Source organism: Mastigoproctus giganteus, chromosome 3, assembly GCF_048544385.1.
Source record: "Mastigoproctus giganteus isolate SK-2022 chromosome 3, ASM4854438v1, whole genome shotgun sequence".
Lineage (NCBI taxonomy): Eukaryota > Metazoa > Arthropoda > Arachnida > Uropygi > Thelyphonidae > Mastigoproctus > Mastigoproctus giganteus.
Genome location: NC_143577.1, coordinates 102443916 through 102457163, shown reverse-complemented (window position 1 = coordinate 102457163; position 13248 = coordinate 102443916). Strand labels below are relative to the sequence as shown.

At 40.7% G+C, this 13248-nt stretch overlaps 1 protein-coding gene across 1 annotated transcript in view; it reads left to right on the top strand.

Moving 5' to 3' along the window:
* Window positions 1–13248, top strand: part of LOC150088193 (uncharacterized) — a 295820-nt gene that overhangs the window by 207337 nt on the left and 75235 nt on the right. The gene's annotated exons all lie outside the window — the stretch shown is intronic.

Below are 13248 nucleotides of genomic sequence, written 5' to 3'. Positions count from 1 at the left end.
AATTGGAGCAGTGTGGTATTGGAGGCAAATTGCTGGTATGGATAAAGGGGGTGGTTGAGGGGGAGAAGACAGAGAGTTGTAATCGATGGACACTGTTCATCGTGGACTAATGTTATTAGTGGAGTCCCTCAGGGTTAAGTGTTGGGTCCATTATTGTTTTCTGTATTTATAAATAATATTGATGATGGAATATCAAGCTTAATGTCCAAGTTTGCAGATGATACAGAGGTTGGCAGGGTTGTTAAGGACACTACTGACGCTATGCTGCTGCAACAGAATCTGGAAAGGTTGAGCAGATGGACTGAGAGGTGGCAAATGAAGTTTAACATTGACAAATCTAAAGTACTACATATGGGAAACAGCAACCCCAGAGCAACGTATCGACTCTGTGGTACTACACTGACAGTGGTAGAGAATGAAAGGGACCTGGGGGTAATTGTGCAGGCAGATAGGAAGTTCACTGAGCAGTGCAGACAGGCTGCAAGAGTAGCTTATGGTGTCTTGTCAATGATATACAGGAATTTTTCTAGCAGGGATAAGGAGGTGATTATCCCCTTTTATAAGGCAATGGTCAGACAACACCTAGAGTACTGTATACAGGTCTGGAGGCCTCATTTCAAGAAGGATGTAGAGCTGCTGGAATGAGTATAGAGAAGGGCAACAAGATTAGTGACTGGAACAAAGGGTTGCTCTTACGAAGAAAGGCTTAAGTTTTGCAAATTACAGTGTGTGGAGACTAGGCACTGGTGAGGTGATCTGATAGAGGTGTATAAAGCCGTGAATGGTTTGAGCATGCTCAATGCTGATGGGACTCTTCCTCTAGCTCAGAATAATCACCTGAGAGGGCATAAATTCAAATTGAGGAAAGACAGATGTAGGATTGATATGCGGAAATTTGCCTTTAGCCAGCGGGTGGTTGGTTGGTGGAACAGACTTCCATCCCTTGTTGTGGAAGTTGATAGCCTAAATAAATTTAAGACTCAGCTGGACAGGTATTTCAAACGAAAGGAGGGGTGAAGTGGAAGTGTTTTTTTCTTTTTTTTTGGCTGATGCTGCATAAGCTTGCTTTCTTGCATCATATGCCTCTACTAATGCTAATGCTAATCAGTGGACACTGCTCTTTATGGAATAATGTTATTAGTGGAATCCTTCAGGGTTCAGTGTTGGGCCCATTGTTTTTTGTATTTATCAATGATATTGATGAAGGTATATCAGGCTTAATGTCCAAGTTTGCAGATGATACACGGAGGCTGGCAGTGTTGTTAATGATTGTAATGACAGTATACTACTGCAAGAGGATCTAGAAAAGTTGAGCAGTGGGCTAAGAGGTAACAACTGAAGTTTAACATTAACAAATGCAAAGTACTGCATATAGGTAGCAGTAACCCCCAGAGTAATATACTGACTGTACCGTACTATTCTTAGGGTTTCACCCGTTCATTTACTCCAACGGTTAGTGTAGTTCAGCCTTGAATTTAATCTGTGAACTTCCACTTTGGAAGTTTGTTCCAGCAATCACCATCTGCTGGCTAAAGGCAAATTTCTATTCTACAATTGTCTTTCCTCAATTGGAATTTATGAATGCTCAGGTTCAAAATCCTAGCAAGAAGAAGAAGAAGAAGAATCCCATCAGCATTGCGCTTGCTCAAACCATGCAGTGCCTTACACACCTCAATCACATGACCTTGCAGGTGCCTAGTCTCCTGGCTGTGCAAATTTTGCGGAACTTAAGCCTTTCTTGGTAACAGAAACCCTTTGTTCCACTCACTAATCTTGTTGCTCTCCTCTGTACTCATTCCAGCATCTTTCCTAAAATGAGGCCTCCAAACCTTTTTACAGTACTTAAGGTTTGACCTGACCAATTGTCTTATACAAGGAGATAATCACCTCCTTGACCCTGTTAGCAAAATTGCTATATATCATTGAAAAGACCTCATGAGCTCTTGCAGCCTATTTGCATTGTTGAGAAAAGTTCTTATCTGACTGCACAATTACACCCAGGACTATTTCATTCTCCATTATCCTGTTTATATTGTACTGCACAGTTGGCATGTTACTCTGGGACTACTACTGCCACATGTATGCAGCACTTTGCATTTGTGCAATGTTAAACTGGATTTGCACCTCTCAGCGCATCTGCCCAAAGTTTCCAGAACTTTATTGCAGTAGCATACCGTTGTTACTGTCATTAACACCAACCTTCATATCATCTGTAAATTTGGACTTTAAGCTTGATATACCTTCAGGGGCTCACATCTGGTGAGTATGGGCTTGGCAAACCCAGGGTCCTGACCTGGATATCATCATTCTTCTCTTCCTTGGTGATTCCCTAATACCCCCCCCCCTCTCTCTCTCTCTCTCTCTCTCTCTCTCTCTCTCTCTCTCTCTCTCTCAGGGTAACTCAGGAATGTTTTTTTTTGGCTGTTGAAACAAAAGCCTCAGGCTTCCTTGAACCATATGACTAATGATAATAATAATAAATAATAGATAATATATCATTGATAAATACAGAAAACAAAAATGGGTGTAACACACGGCCCCTCGGGGGCATCACTAATAACATTGGTCCACGAAGAGTAGTGTACATTGATTATACACTCTGCTGTCTCCCACTCAACCATCCCTTTATCCACAGCAACTTGCCTTAATGCCATACTGTTCCAATTTTTACAGCATTCTTCCATGTGTTATAGTATCAAAAGTTTCCTGAAATCCAAGTATATGATATAAAAATTATTATTTTTTGCTTCCAGTTCCTTTGTGACCACATCATAGTATCCAATCAAATTGTTCAGACAAGACTTGTCCGTCACAAACCCATGCTGTGTCTGAACTATAACTCAGTCCTGTCAAGATGATCCTGCAGTGCTTCTTTAACCAGTGACTCCATTATTTTCCAAGGAATAGAAGTTAAACTAACAGGTCAGTAATTAGTCGTGTCACCTTTCGATCCACCTTTGTGAATTGGAGAAACATTTGCACATATCCAGTCTGTGGGGACCTCCCATGTCCAACAATGCCCTCATAATCATGGCTAAGGGCCTGCTTACTTCCTTTGCTGCCTCTTTTAAAATAACTGGATAGATCCCATCCACCCCAGATGCCTTCCTTATGTTTAATTTTAGCAAATTCTCCACCACTTCACAAAAAAATTATTTATCTCCCTGCCAGAGTTTGATAAACTTCTGGCATTCCCCATCCTGAATAACTCCTCATGTGTAGATGCAGATGCAATATACTCATTGAGTTTGTCAGCTACCTGAGCAGAATAATCAATAATCGAACCATTGATATCAAGTGGACCAATGTGATGCATCCCCTTCCTTCTAAAGTTTACATAAGTAAAGAAGTCTTTACTGTTTCTCTTTACAAAAGATTTCTCGTAATCTGCCTTTGCTTGCCTAACCTCTTTTGTCACTTGATTACCAACTATTTTAAATCTAACATAGAAATCTCTGTCTCTTGATAATTTATATATATATCCCATGCATTTTTCTTCTCAGCGACATGTCTCAGTAATTCAGCTGACATCCATTTAGGCCTAAACCTTCAACAGTGTTCCTTAGTTGGTATGAAAAGCCTAGTATCTTCCAAGATTAATTCTTCGAATTTGCTTCCCATTTAGAATTGGCTGTTGATAATATCATCAGTTGGTCCCACTATATAGAATTTAAAAACTCTGAAACCGCTGTGGTCACCACTATGAAAGCAAAAACCATTCCCTTTACACCTGATGGTAGTTACATTTCTGAGGAACTCTCACATCAGTATGCTGTGATCACTGCCACCTAGTGATTTTTTATCTGCATATTCTTAATGCATGAGTAATCACTGCTAATAATTAGATCAAGAGTATTACTCCCTCTGGTTGCCTCTTGAACATGTTGCTGTAGAAAACAATCATCCATTAAATCGACAAAAGTTTTGCTATTGTGTGAGTGACCAACCGACAAGTCCCAGTCTATATTTAGGAAGTTAAAATCCCCCATTATAAGATAATTTGATTTAATGGCCCACTCTATTACTCTGTATTGTTGTTTGTTGTATTCACCAGAGTCATTAGGCCTGTAATGGAAGGAGATGAATCAGATTGGTCCACTTGATATTGATGGCTCAACTGTTAATGATCCTGCTCTCATGATTGCTTTACCAGTGCTTATGTTCAAGAGGCAACTAGAGGGAGTAATACACTTGACCTGATTATCAGTAGTGATTCTTCCTGCATCAAGAATCTGCAGATAAAGGAACTACTAGGTGGCAGTGATCACAGTGTGCTGAAGTGGGATTTACTCAAAGAGGTAACTACCATCAAGGGTAAAGGGAGGGATTTTTGCTTTCGTAAAGGTGATAACAGTGGTTTGAGACAGTATTTAAATTATATACAGTGGAACCAACTGATCATGTTACCAACAGGAAATTGAAAATGGGAAGCATTCAAAGAATTAATCTTGGAAGCTACTAGGCTTTTCATGCCAACAAAGAAATATTGTTCAAGATTTAGGCCTAAATGGATGTCAGATGAACTAATTAGACATGTGACAGAGAAGAAAAATGCATGGGATACATATAAATTAACATGTGACACAGAAGTCTGTTATACATATAAGCTGGTCTGTAACCAAGTTACAAAGGAGGTTAGGCAGGTGAAGGCAGATTACGAGAAATCTTTGGCAAAGTATGCAAAGAAAAACAGCAAAGAATTCTTTACTTATGTAAACTCTAGAAGGAAGGAGATGAATCAGATTGGTCCACTTGATATTGATGGCTCAACTGTTGATGATCCTGTTCAGGTAGCTACAAACTAAATGAATATTTTGCATCTACATTCACGCATGAGGAGTTATTCAGGGAGGGCGATGCCAGAAGTGTATTCAACTCTGGCAGTAAGCTAGATAATCTTGCAATAACTGAGAATAAAGTAGAGGAGAAATTGTTGAAGATAAACACAAGAAAGGCACCTGGGGTGGATGGGATCTATCCAGTTATATTAAAGGAGGCAGCAAAGGAAGTAAGCAAACCCTTAGCGATAATTATGAGAGCTTCCTTGGACTCAGGGGAGGTACCCATAGACTGGAGATGTGCAAATGTGACCACAATTCACAAAGGACACAAGTAATTATAGACCTGTTAGTTTAACTTCTGTTCCAGGGAAATTAATGGAGGCACTGGTTGAAGAAGCACTGCAGGATTATCTACCCAAGACTTCATTTATAGCTTGGACACAGCATGGTTTTGTTAAGGGGAAGTCTTTTCTGACCAATTTGATTGGATACTGTGATGTAGTTACAAAGGAACTGGATGCAGAGAATAACTCTGATATTAGCATTAGCATTAGTAGAGGCATTTGATGCAAGAAAGCAAGCTTATGCAGCATCAGCCAAAAAAAAAAAAAAAAAAAACCACTTCCACTTCACCCCTCCGTTCATTCAAAATACCTATCCAGCTGAGCCTTAAACTTATTTAGGCTATCAACCTCCACCACAAGGGATGGAAGTCTGTTCCACCAACCAACCACCCGCTGGCTAAAGGCAAATTTCCGCACGTCTATCCTACATCTGTCTTTCCTCAATTTGAATTTATGCCCTCTCAGGTGATTATTCTGAGCTAGAGGAAGAATCCCATCAGCATTGAGCATGCTTAAACCATTCAAGGCTTTATACACCTCTATCAGATCACCTCGCTGGTGCCTAGTCTCCAGACACTGTAATTTGCAAAACTTAAGCCGTTCTTCGTAAGAGCACCCCTTTGTTCCATTCACTAATCTTGTTGCCCTTCTCTGTACTCGTTCCAGCAGCTCTACATCCTTCTTGAAATGAGGCCTCCAGACCTGTATACAGTACTCTAGGTGTGGCCTGACCATCGCCTTATACAATGGAATAATCACCTCCTTATCCCTGCTGGAAAAATTCCTGTATATCATTGACAATACTCCATGAGCTACTCTTGCAGCCCGTCTGCACTGCTCAGAGAACTTCATATCTGCCTGCACAACCACCCCCAAGTCCCTTTCATTCTCTACCACTGTCAGTGTTGTACCACAGAGTTGATACGTTGCTCTGGGGTTGCTGTTTCCCATGTGTAGTACTTTACATTTGTCAATGTTAAACTTCATTTGCCACCTCTCAGCCCATCTGCTCAACCTTTCCAGATCCTGTTGCAGCAGCATAGTGTCAGTAGTGTCCTTGACAACCCTGCCAACCTTTGTATCGTCTGCAAACTTGGACATTAATCCCGATATACCATCATCAATATCATTTATAAATACAGAAAACAATAATGGACCCAACACTGAGCCCTGAGGGACTCCACTAATAACATCAGTCCACGATGAGCAGTGTCCATTGATTACCACTCTCTGTCTTCTCCCCCTCAACCACCCCTTTATCCATAGCAGTAATTTGCCTCCAATGTCACACTGCTCCAATTTGTGTAGCAGTCTTCCATGTGCAACAGTATCAAAAGCCTTTCTAAGATCCAAGTATATAATATCAAAGTTATTCCCTGCATCCAGTTCTTTTGTGACTGCATCATAGTATCCAATCAAGTTGGTCAGGCAAGACTTCCCCTTAACAAACCCATGCTGTGTCTGAGCTATAACTGAAGTCTTGTCTAAATGATCCTGCAGTGCTTCTTTAACCAGTGCCTCCATTAATTTTCCTGGAACAGAAGTTAAGCTCACAGGTCTATAATTACTTGTGTCAGCCTTTGATCCTCCTTTGTGAATTGGGGTCACATTTGCACATTTCCAGTCTATGGGTACCTCCCCTGAGTCCAAGGAAGCTCTCATAATTATGGCTAAGGGTTTGCTTACTTCCTTTGCTGCCTCCTTTAATATAACTGGATAGATCCCATCCACCCCGGGTGCCTTTCTTGTGTTTATCTTCAACAGTTTCTCCTCCACTTTACTCCCAGTTATTTCAAGATTCTGTAACTTACTGCTAGAGTTGAATACACCTCTGGCATTCCCCTCGCTGAATAACTCCTCATGTGTGAATGTCGATGCAAAATATTCATTTAGTTTGTTAGCTACCTGAGCAGGATCATCAACACTTGACCCATCAATATCAAGAGGACCAATCTGATTCATCCCTTTCCTTCTAGAGTTTACATAAGTAAAGAACTCTTTGCTGTTTTTCTTTGCATCCCTTGCCAAGGATTTCTCGTAATCTGCCTTCGCCTGCCTAACCTCCTTTGTAACTTGGTTGCATATCAACTTGTAGGTTCCAAGTAGGTTCCAAGATAAGTTCTTTGAATGCTTCCCATTTTGAATTTGCTGTTGGTAACATCATCAGTTGGTCCCACTGTATAGAATTTAAATACTGTCTCAGTCCATCGTAGTCACCTTTACGGAAGCAATAACCCTTCCCTTTACCCCTAATGGTAGTTACCTCTTTGAGTAAATCCCACTTCAGCACACTGTGATCACTGCCACCTAGTGGTTCATTTATCTGCAGATTCTTAATGCATGAAGAATCACTGCTGATAATCAAATCAAGAGTATTGCTCCCTCTAGTTGCCTCCCGAACATGCTGATGTAGAAAACAATCATCCAATAAATCCACAAAAGCCCTGCTAGTGTGTGAGTATCCAGCCCCCAAATTCCAGTCAATGTCTGGGAAATTAAAATCTCCCATTATAAGACACTCTGATTTACTGGCCCATTCTATTTCCCTGTACAGTTCCTTATTATACTCATCAGAGTCATTAGGCCTATAGCACACTCCTACTCTCAATTTTGATCTCCCAATGTTTATGTCACACCAAACTGACTCCACACTGCACTGTCCAGCGATGTCGACTGGCTTCACTTCCTTGGTTTTTATGTGTTTCTTAACTAATAGCATAACACCTCCCCCCTTCCTATCCTGTCTATCCTTTCTGTAGACGTTGTACTCCCCAAATTGCAGTTCCGCATCCCTTATATCTGTGTGACACAACGTCTCTGATATCCCAACAATATCTGCCTTCGATGTTTTGAGCAATACCTCAAATTCATCAAATTTATTTACTAAACTCCTAGCATTGGTGTACACGCAAGTATACCTGCACCTGTTTCTATTCTTAGCTACCCTAACACAACCCATGTGTTTACTTGTACCACAATGGCTCCCAGCAGTCTCTGAAATACCATGCATCTTGTTTTTCAGGCTTCTGCTCATTCTAATAGAAGCAGTGCAAGAATCTCTTTCACCTCTGCCAGTGGCTACTGTCAATCTATTGGTCTTTGTCTCCCCCCAAGCTAGCAGTTTTCCGACCCACCTAACACTGCCTCGATAGCATCAGCAAATATTCTTGCACCCTTTCTATTTAAGTGTATCCCATCCCTGTAGAAGCAATCTCTCCTGTTAACAAGTACAGTCCAGGCTGAAAAAAATTCTACCCCTTGAGCCTTGCACAATCTTTCCAGGGCCGAATTGATCGACAAGGCTCTCATCATATACTCCCTCCTATCGTGTCTGGGCAGAATTGCAGACACTTTCAAATTCAACCCTAATTCTCGGCTTTTGTTCAACAGTGACCTGTACTTGTTAAGTAATTCTGCCGGTCTCCTACTCTTAATATTATTAGTGCCAACGTGTACAACTATATCACCTTTTGTGCCCTTAAAAGATGATATTCGCTCTACAACGTCATCAACCTTTGCCCCTGGCAGACATACCCTGGTCCTGTTCCACCTATCTTTTTTACAAAGCATGTTCCCCGTTTCCCTGACAATAGAGTCACCAACAACTACTAGTTCCTTCGGGACCAGCGCATTCTGCCTTGGGGGTTGTCTCTGTGTCACGCGATGCCCAAGTGCAAGCTCTGGCGTTGATGTGGGCAGCTGAGAGCTTGATGGGCCCCTCAATTTAGTTTCTTCGAGGGCATCCACCCTGTCCTTCAAGCTCTCATATAGGCCCAAAAGAACGCCGAGTTGTTGCCTGATATCGATACACTCCTTGCATCGCGCACACACAAAGACATCCCCCTTGGCAGTATCATGTCCCGTACCCGATTGCTCTGCAAACATCAAGCAAACAGTGCATTTATAAGGCTGTGAGTCAGAGGACAACTGCCTCCCTCAGTTCTGCTCTGAGCCACAGCACTTCCATTAGCTTGAGCCTTTTGCTTTGCTGCTCTGGTCTGAGTCATGATTCTATTAATTTATTAATTAATTATGTTATGTTATTAATTATATTACGTTTGTAATCTAAGTCGTTATATGTATTTATTTAAATGTACAATTTAACTGCTAACGAAGTTCAACTAACGCTATCTAGTACGGTATATAACCTACGGTATATCTAGTACGGTATCACAATGGCGGGAAAGTTAATAACGGTAGCGGTAGTTACGAACACGTGGAAACCCTTACCGATACTTTTACAAGGCCGAGTAAAGAATAAATACACCAAATTAATCAAAAAATCACAAAATAATGTTATACTACTAAATTTAAATCAAAAGTTTTAGAAAAACAATAATTTCAAATCAATAAATAAGAAAATCCACTTAGCGGCTTGGAACACGACCATCACTAGTAGCCTCGTCAGCAGACTCATATCATATATTTAGGTCTTAGAAAGGCTTTTGGTACTGTTGCACATGGAAGACTGCTACAGAAATTGGAGCAGTGTGGCATTGGAGACAAATTGCTGCTATGGATAAAGGGATGGTTGAGTGGGAGAAGACAGAGAGTGGTAATCAATGGACACTGCTCTTCGTGGACTAATGTTATTAGTGGAGTCCCTCAGGGTTCAGTGTTGGGTCCATTGTTGTTTTCGGTATTTATAAATGATACTGATGATGGTATACCCAAACCCTTCCTAATTCATTTCAGAAATATACGTGGTCTCAATTCCAATCAACTATGTCCATTTCCACTTGCAGTCTGCCAAACCCCATGTACTTTTTCTGAGAGAATCTCAGCTATTGATTGATTCAACTACTGCTCATCTCAGATGCCCAAATGATTTGCTGTATGATTCCTTTTGCCTCAAAGGTGATACTTGTGCATATGTCAGTTCTGATATTCCCTGTCGGAGATTTGGCAATTTGGAATCTCCTCTCTTTGATCTTCTCTGGCTTAAAATTTCTCTACCTCATTGTGTCAAATTCATCTGTTGTCTCTACCATTCTCCCAACTCCACTAATCTCTTTGACTTTCTCCAGTCCAACTTTCCTAGCAATAAGGTAATTTTCCTTGGTGATTTTAATGTTCACAGTTCCAGCTGGCTTCCATTTTCTAGTCACACTGACCCAGCTGGTTGAGATGCTGAGGCTTTTGGAATTACTAATGACTTTGCACAGATTGTTCATTTACCTACAAGAATACCAGACAACCCTAATTATACAGCCAACACGCTTGATCTTTTTCTCACAAATAACCCTTCTAAGTACATGGTCGAAGTGAGGGGTCCCTTAGGCACTTTAGATCACAACTTGGTGATTGTCTCTTCTCCAATGGAGCCTTTATTCCATGGCTATTCCCAACCTTGTGTTGTTTGATATTACAAGAATGCAAAATGGGATGACCTGCGAGATTTCTTTTCTTCTTTTCCTTGGTCGGATTACTATTCCAAAACTTCTAATGTCAACATTTTCTCAGATCGTGTCAGTGAAATTATTCTTGCAGGAATGGAATCCTTTATCCCACACTCCACTTTAAAATCTCATCCTTTATCTAAACCTTGGTTTTCCAATAAATGTACTAAGACTGTTCAAGAGAAGAACATTGCATATTGTAATTGGCTTGATTCTAATTCTTCAGTTTCATTTTCTGCCTACACCAAAGCTCGAAACAATTGCAAAGCAGTTATTAATCAATCCAAACTAGAGTTTGAACAGGCTAAGAGTAGAAAACTTTCTTCTTGCCCTAATGGTAGCCGAGCATTCTGGTCTCTTGCCAAAGCTATTGGCCGCAACTTTTGCCCATCTCTGCCCCCACCTCTGTCCAAACCAGATGGTTCTGTTGTCACTTCAGGCAAGGATAAAGCTGACCTGCTAGCATCCCATTTTTCTTCCAACTCATGTATTAATGATTTTGGTAAAACACCTCCCACCATTCTCAACACGCTCCATTCAATGCCTCCTGTGGTCTTCCGTCAAAAGGATGACAGAAGGATTTTGATGAATCTTGATGCTAAGAAAGCTCCACGTCCCGATTGTATTTCTCCACTTGTTCTCAAAACCTGTGCTCCTGAACTTACTCCTATTCTTTGCCACCTTTTTTCACTTTCTTATTCCCAAGGTGTTTTTCCTTCTGCTTGGAAATTTGCTCATATCTAGCCAGTTCCTAAAAAGGATGACAAATCCCTCCCATCCAATTATCGTCCCATTGCAATTACTTCTAATCTTTCTAAAGTAATGGAGAAGTCAATTAACTGCCAACTCTTAAACTACCTAGAAACCTTCCGTCTGATCAACAATTGCCAGTATGGATTCCGTCAGTGTCGATCCACTGGTGATATTCTGGCTTATGTTGGCTAATTTAATGGAAAGGTTTGGTGAAACACAAGTAGTTGCTCTTGACATCTCAAAGGCTTTTGATCGTGTTTGGCATAAAGGTCTTCTAAACAAGCTTCTATCTTATGGTTTGCCAATTGTTTTTAGTAATTGGTTATCCAGTTTTCTTTCTGATCGCTCACTGAGGGTGATGGTAGATGGCTCTTTGTCTTCTAACTTCTCCACTATTTCCGGTGTCCCCCAAGGTTCAGTTTTTCTTCCCACTCTTTTCCTCTTGTATATTAATGACCTTCTTCCATTGACGGGAAATCCTATCCATTGTTTTGCTGATGATAGCAGATTGCATTCCACTTTCCATTTTGAGAAACCTTGCACTGCTGAATCAGTTTCCCCTTCTCGAAAATCTTCTACCATTTCCTTAAATGCCGATCTTCAGGTAATTCTCCAGTGGAGTAATGACATCGTAGTTGATTTCAACCCTTCTAAAATTCAGTCTTGTCTTATATCTTGCAAAAAGGATTCTTCTGCTGATATGCTTATCTTTTGTGACACTCCGATTTCTAGGCAAAATGATATATCTCTTTTGAGGATTACCCTGACTTCTAATCTCTATTGGCACAAGCACATTACAAATATTGCTTCCTCTGCATCTAAAAAACTTGGTTTTCTCTTTTGCTCTCAGCGTTACTTTTCTTCCAAACAGCTGCTCACTCTGTATAAATCGCAAATCTGCCCTGCCATGGAATATTGTTCCCACATCTGGGGTGGTGCCTCCAAAACCTCTTTAAGGCTTCTTAATTCCATTCAGAAGAGGGCAGTTTGGTTAATTAATGATTCATCTCTAACAGAGTCTCTCCACTCGCTGTCTCATAGATGTATTGTTTCTGCTGCATGGCTGTTCTACAGATACTTCCATGGGCACTGTTCTTCTGAATTGGCTTCTATAATTCCTGCTCTCTCTTTCAAAACAGTCCGAACACATGCTGCCACCAGCCAACATCCATTTACTGTCCATCTTCAAACTCACAGAACCAACTTTTCATTATCCTCGTTTATTCATTGAACTGCCGTTTTCTGGAACAACCTTCCTTCATACGTATTTCCTGAAAATTACAGTCTACAGAAGTTCAAGTCCAATGTCAACAAATATCTTATTTTGTCTTCTCAACCTCCAACCCAAGCACGGTACTAAGTACTATAGGTTCTAATACCTCTCATGTTTGGGGTTCACATTAAAAAAAAAATTAATAAAAAAATATCAGGCATAATGTCCAAGTTTGCAGATGATACGAAGGTTGGCAATGTTATTAATGACATGAATGACAGTACACTGCTGCAACAGGATCTAGAAAAGTTGAGCAGATAGGCTGAGAGGTGGCAAATGAAGTTTAACATTGACAAATGTAAAGTACTGCATATGGAAAGCAATAATCCCAGAGTAATGTATCAACTCTGTGGTACCACACTAACAGTGGTAGAGAATGAAAAGGACCTGGGGGTAATTGTGCAGGCAGATATGATGTTTTCTGAGCAGTGCTCATGGTCTGCAAGAGTAGCTCATTGTGTCTTGTCAGGGATATAGAGGAATTTTTCTAGAAGGGATAAGGAGGTGATTATCCCCTTGTATAAGGAAATGGTCAAGCCATACGTAGAGTACTGTATACAGGTATGGAGACCTCATTTTAAGAAGGATGTAGAGCTGTTGGAACGAGTACAGAGAAGGGCAACAAGATTAGTGTATAGAAGAAAGGGTTGCTCTTAAAAAGAAAGGCTTAAGTTTTGCAAATTACAGTGTCTAGAGAC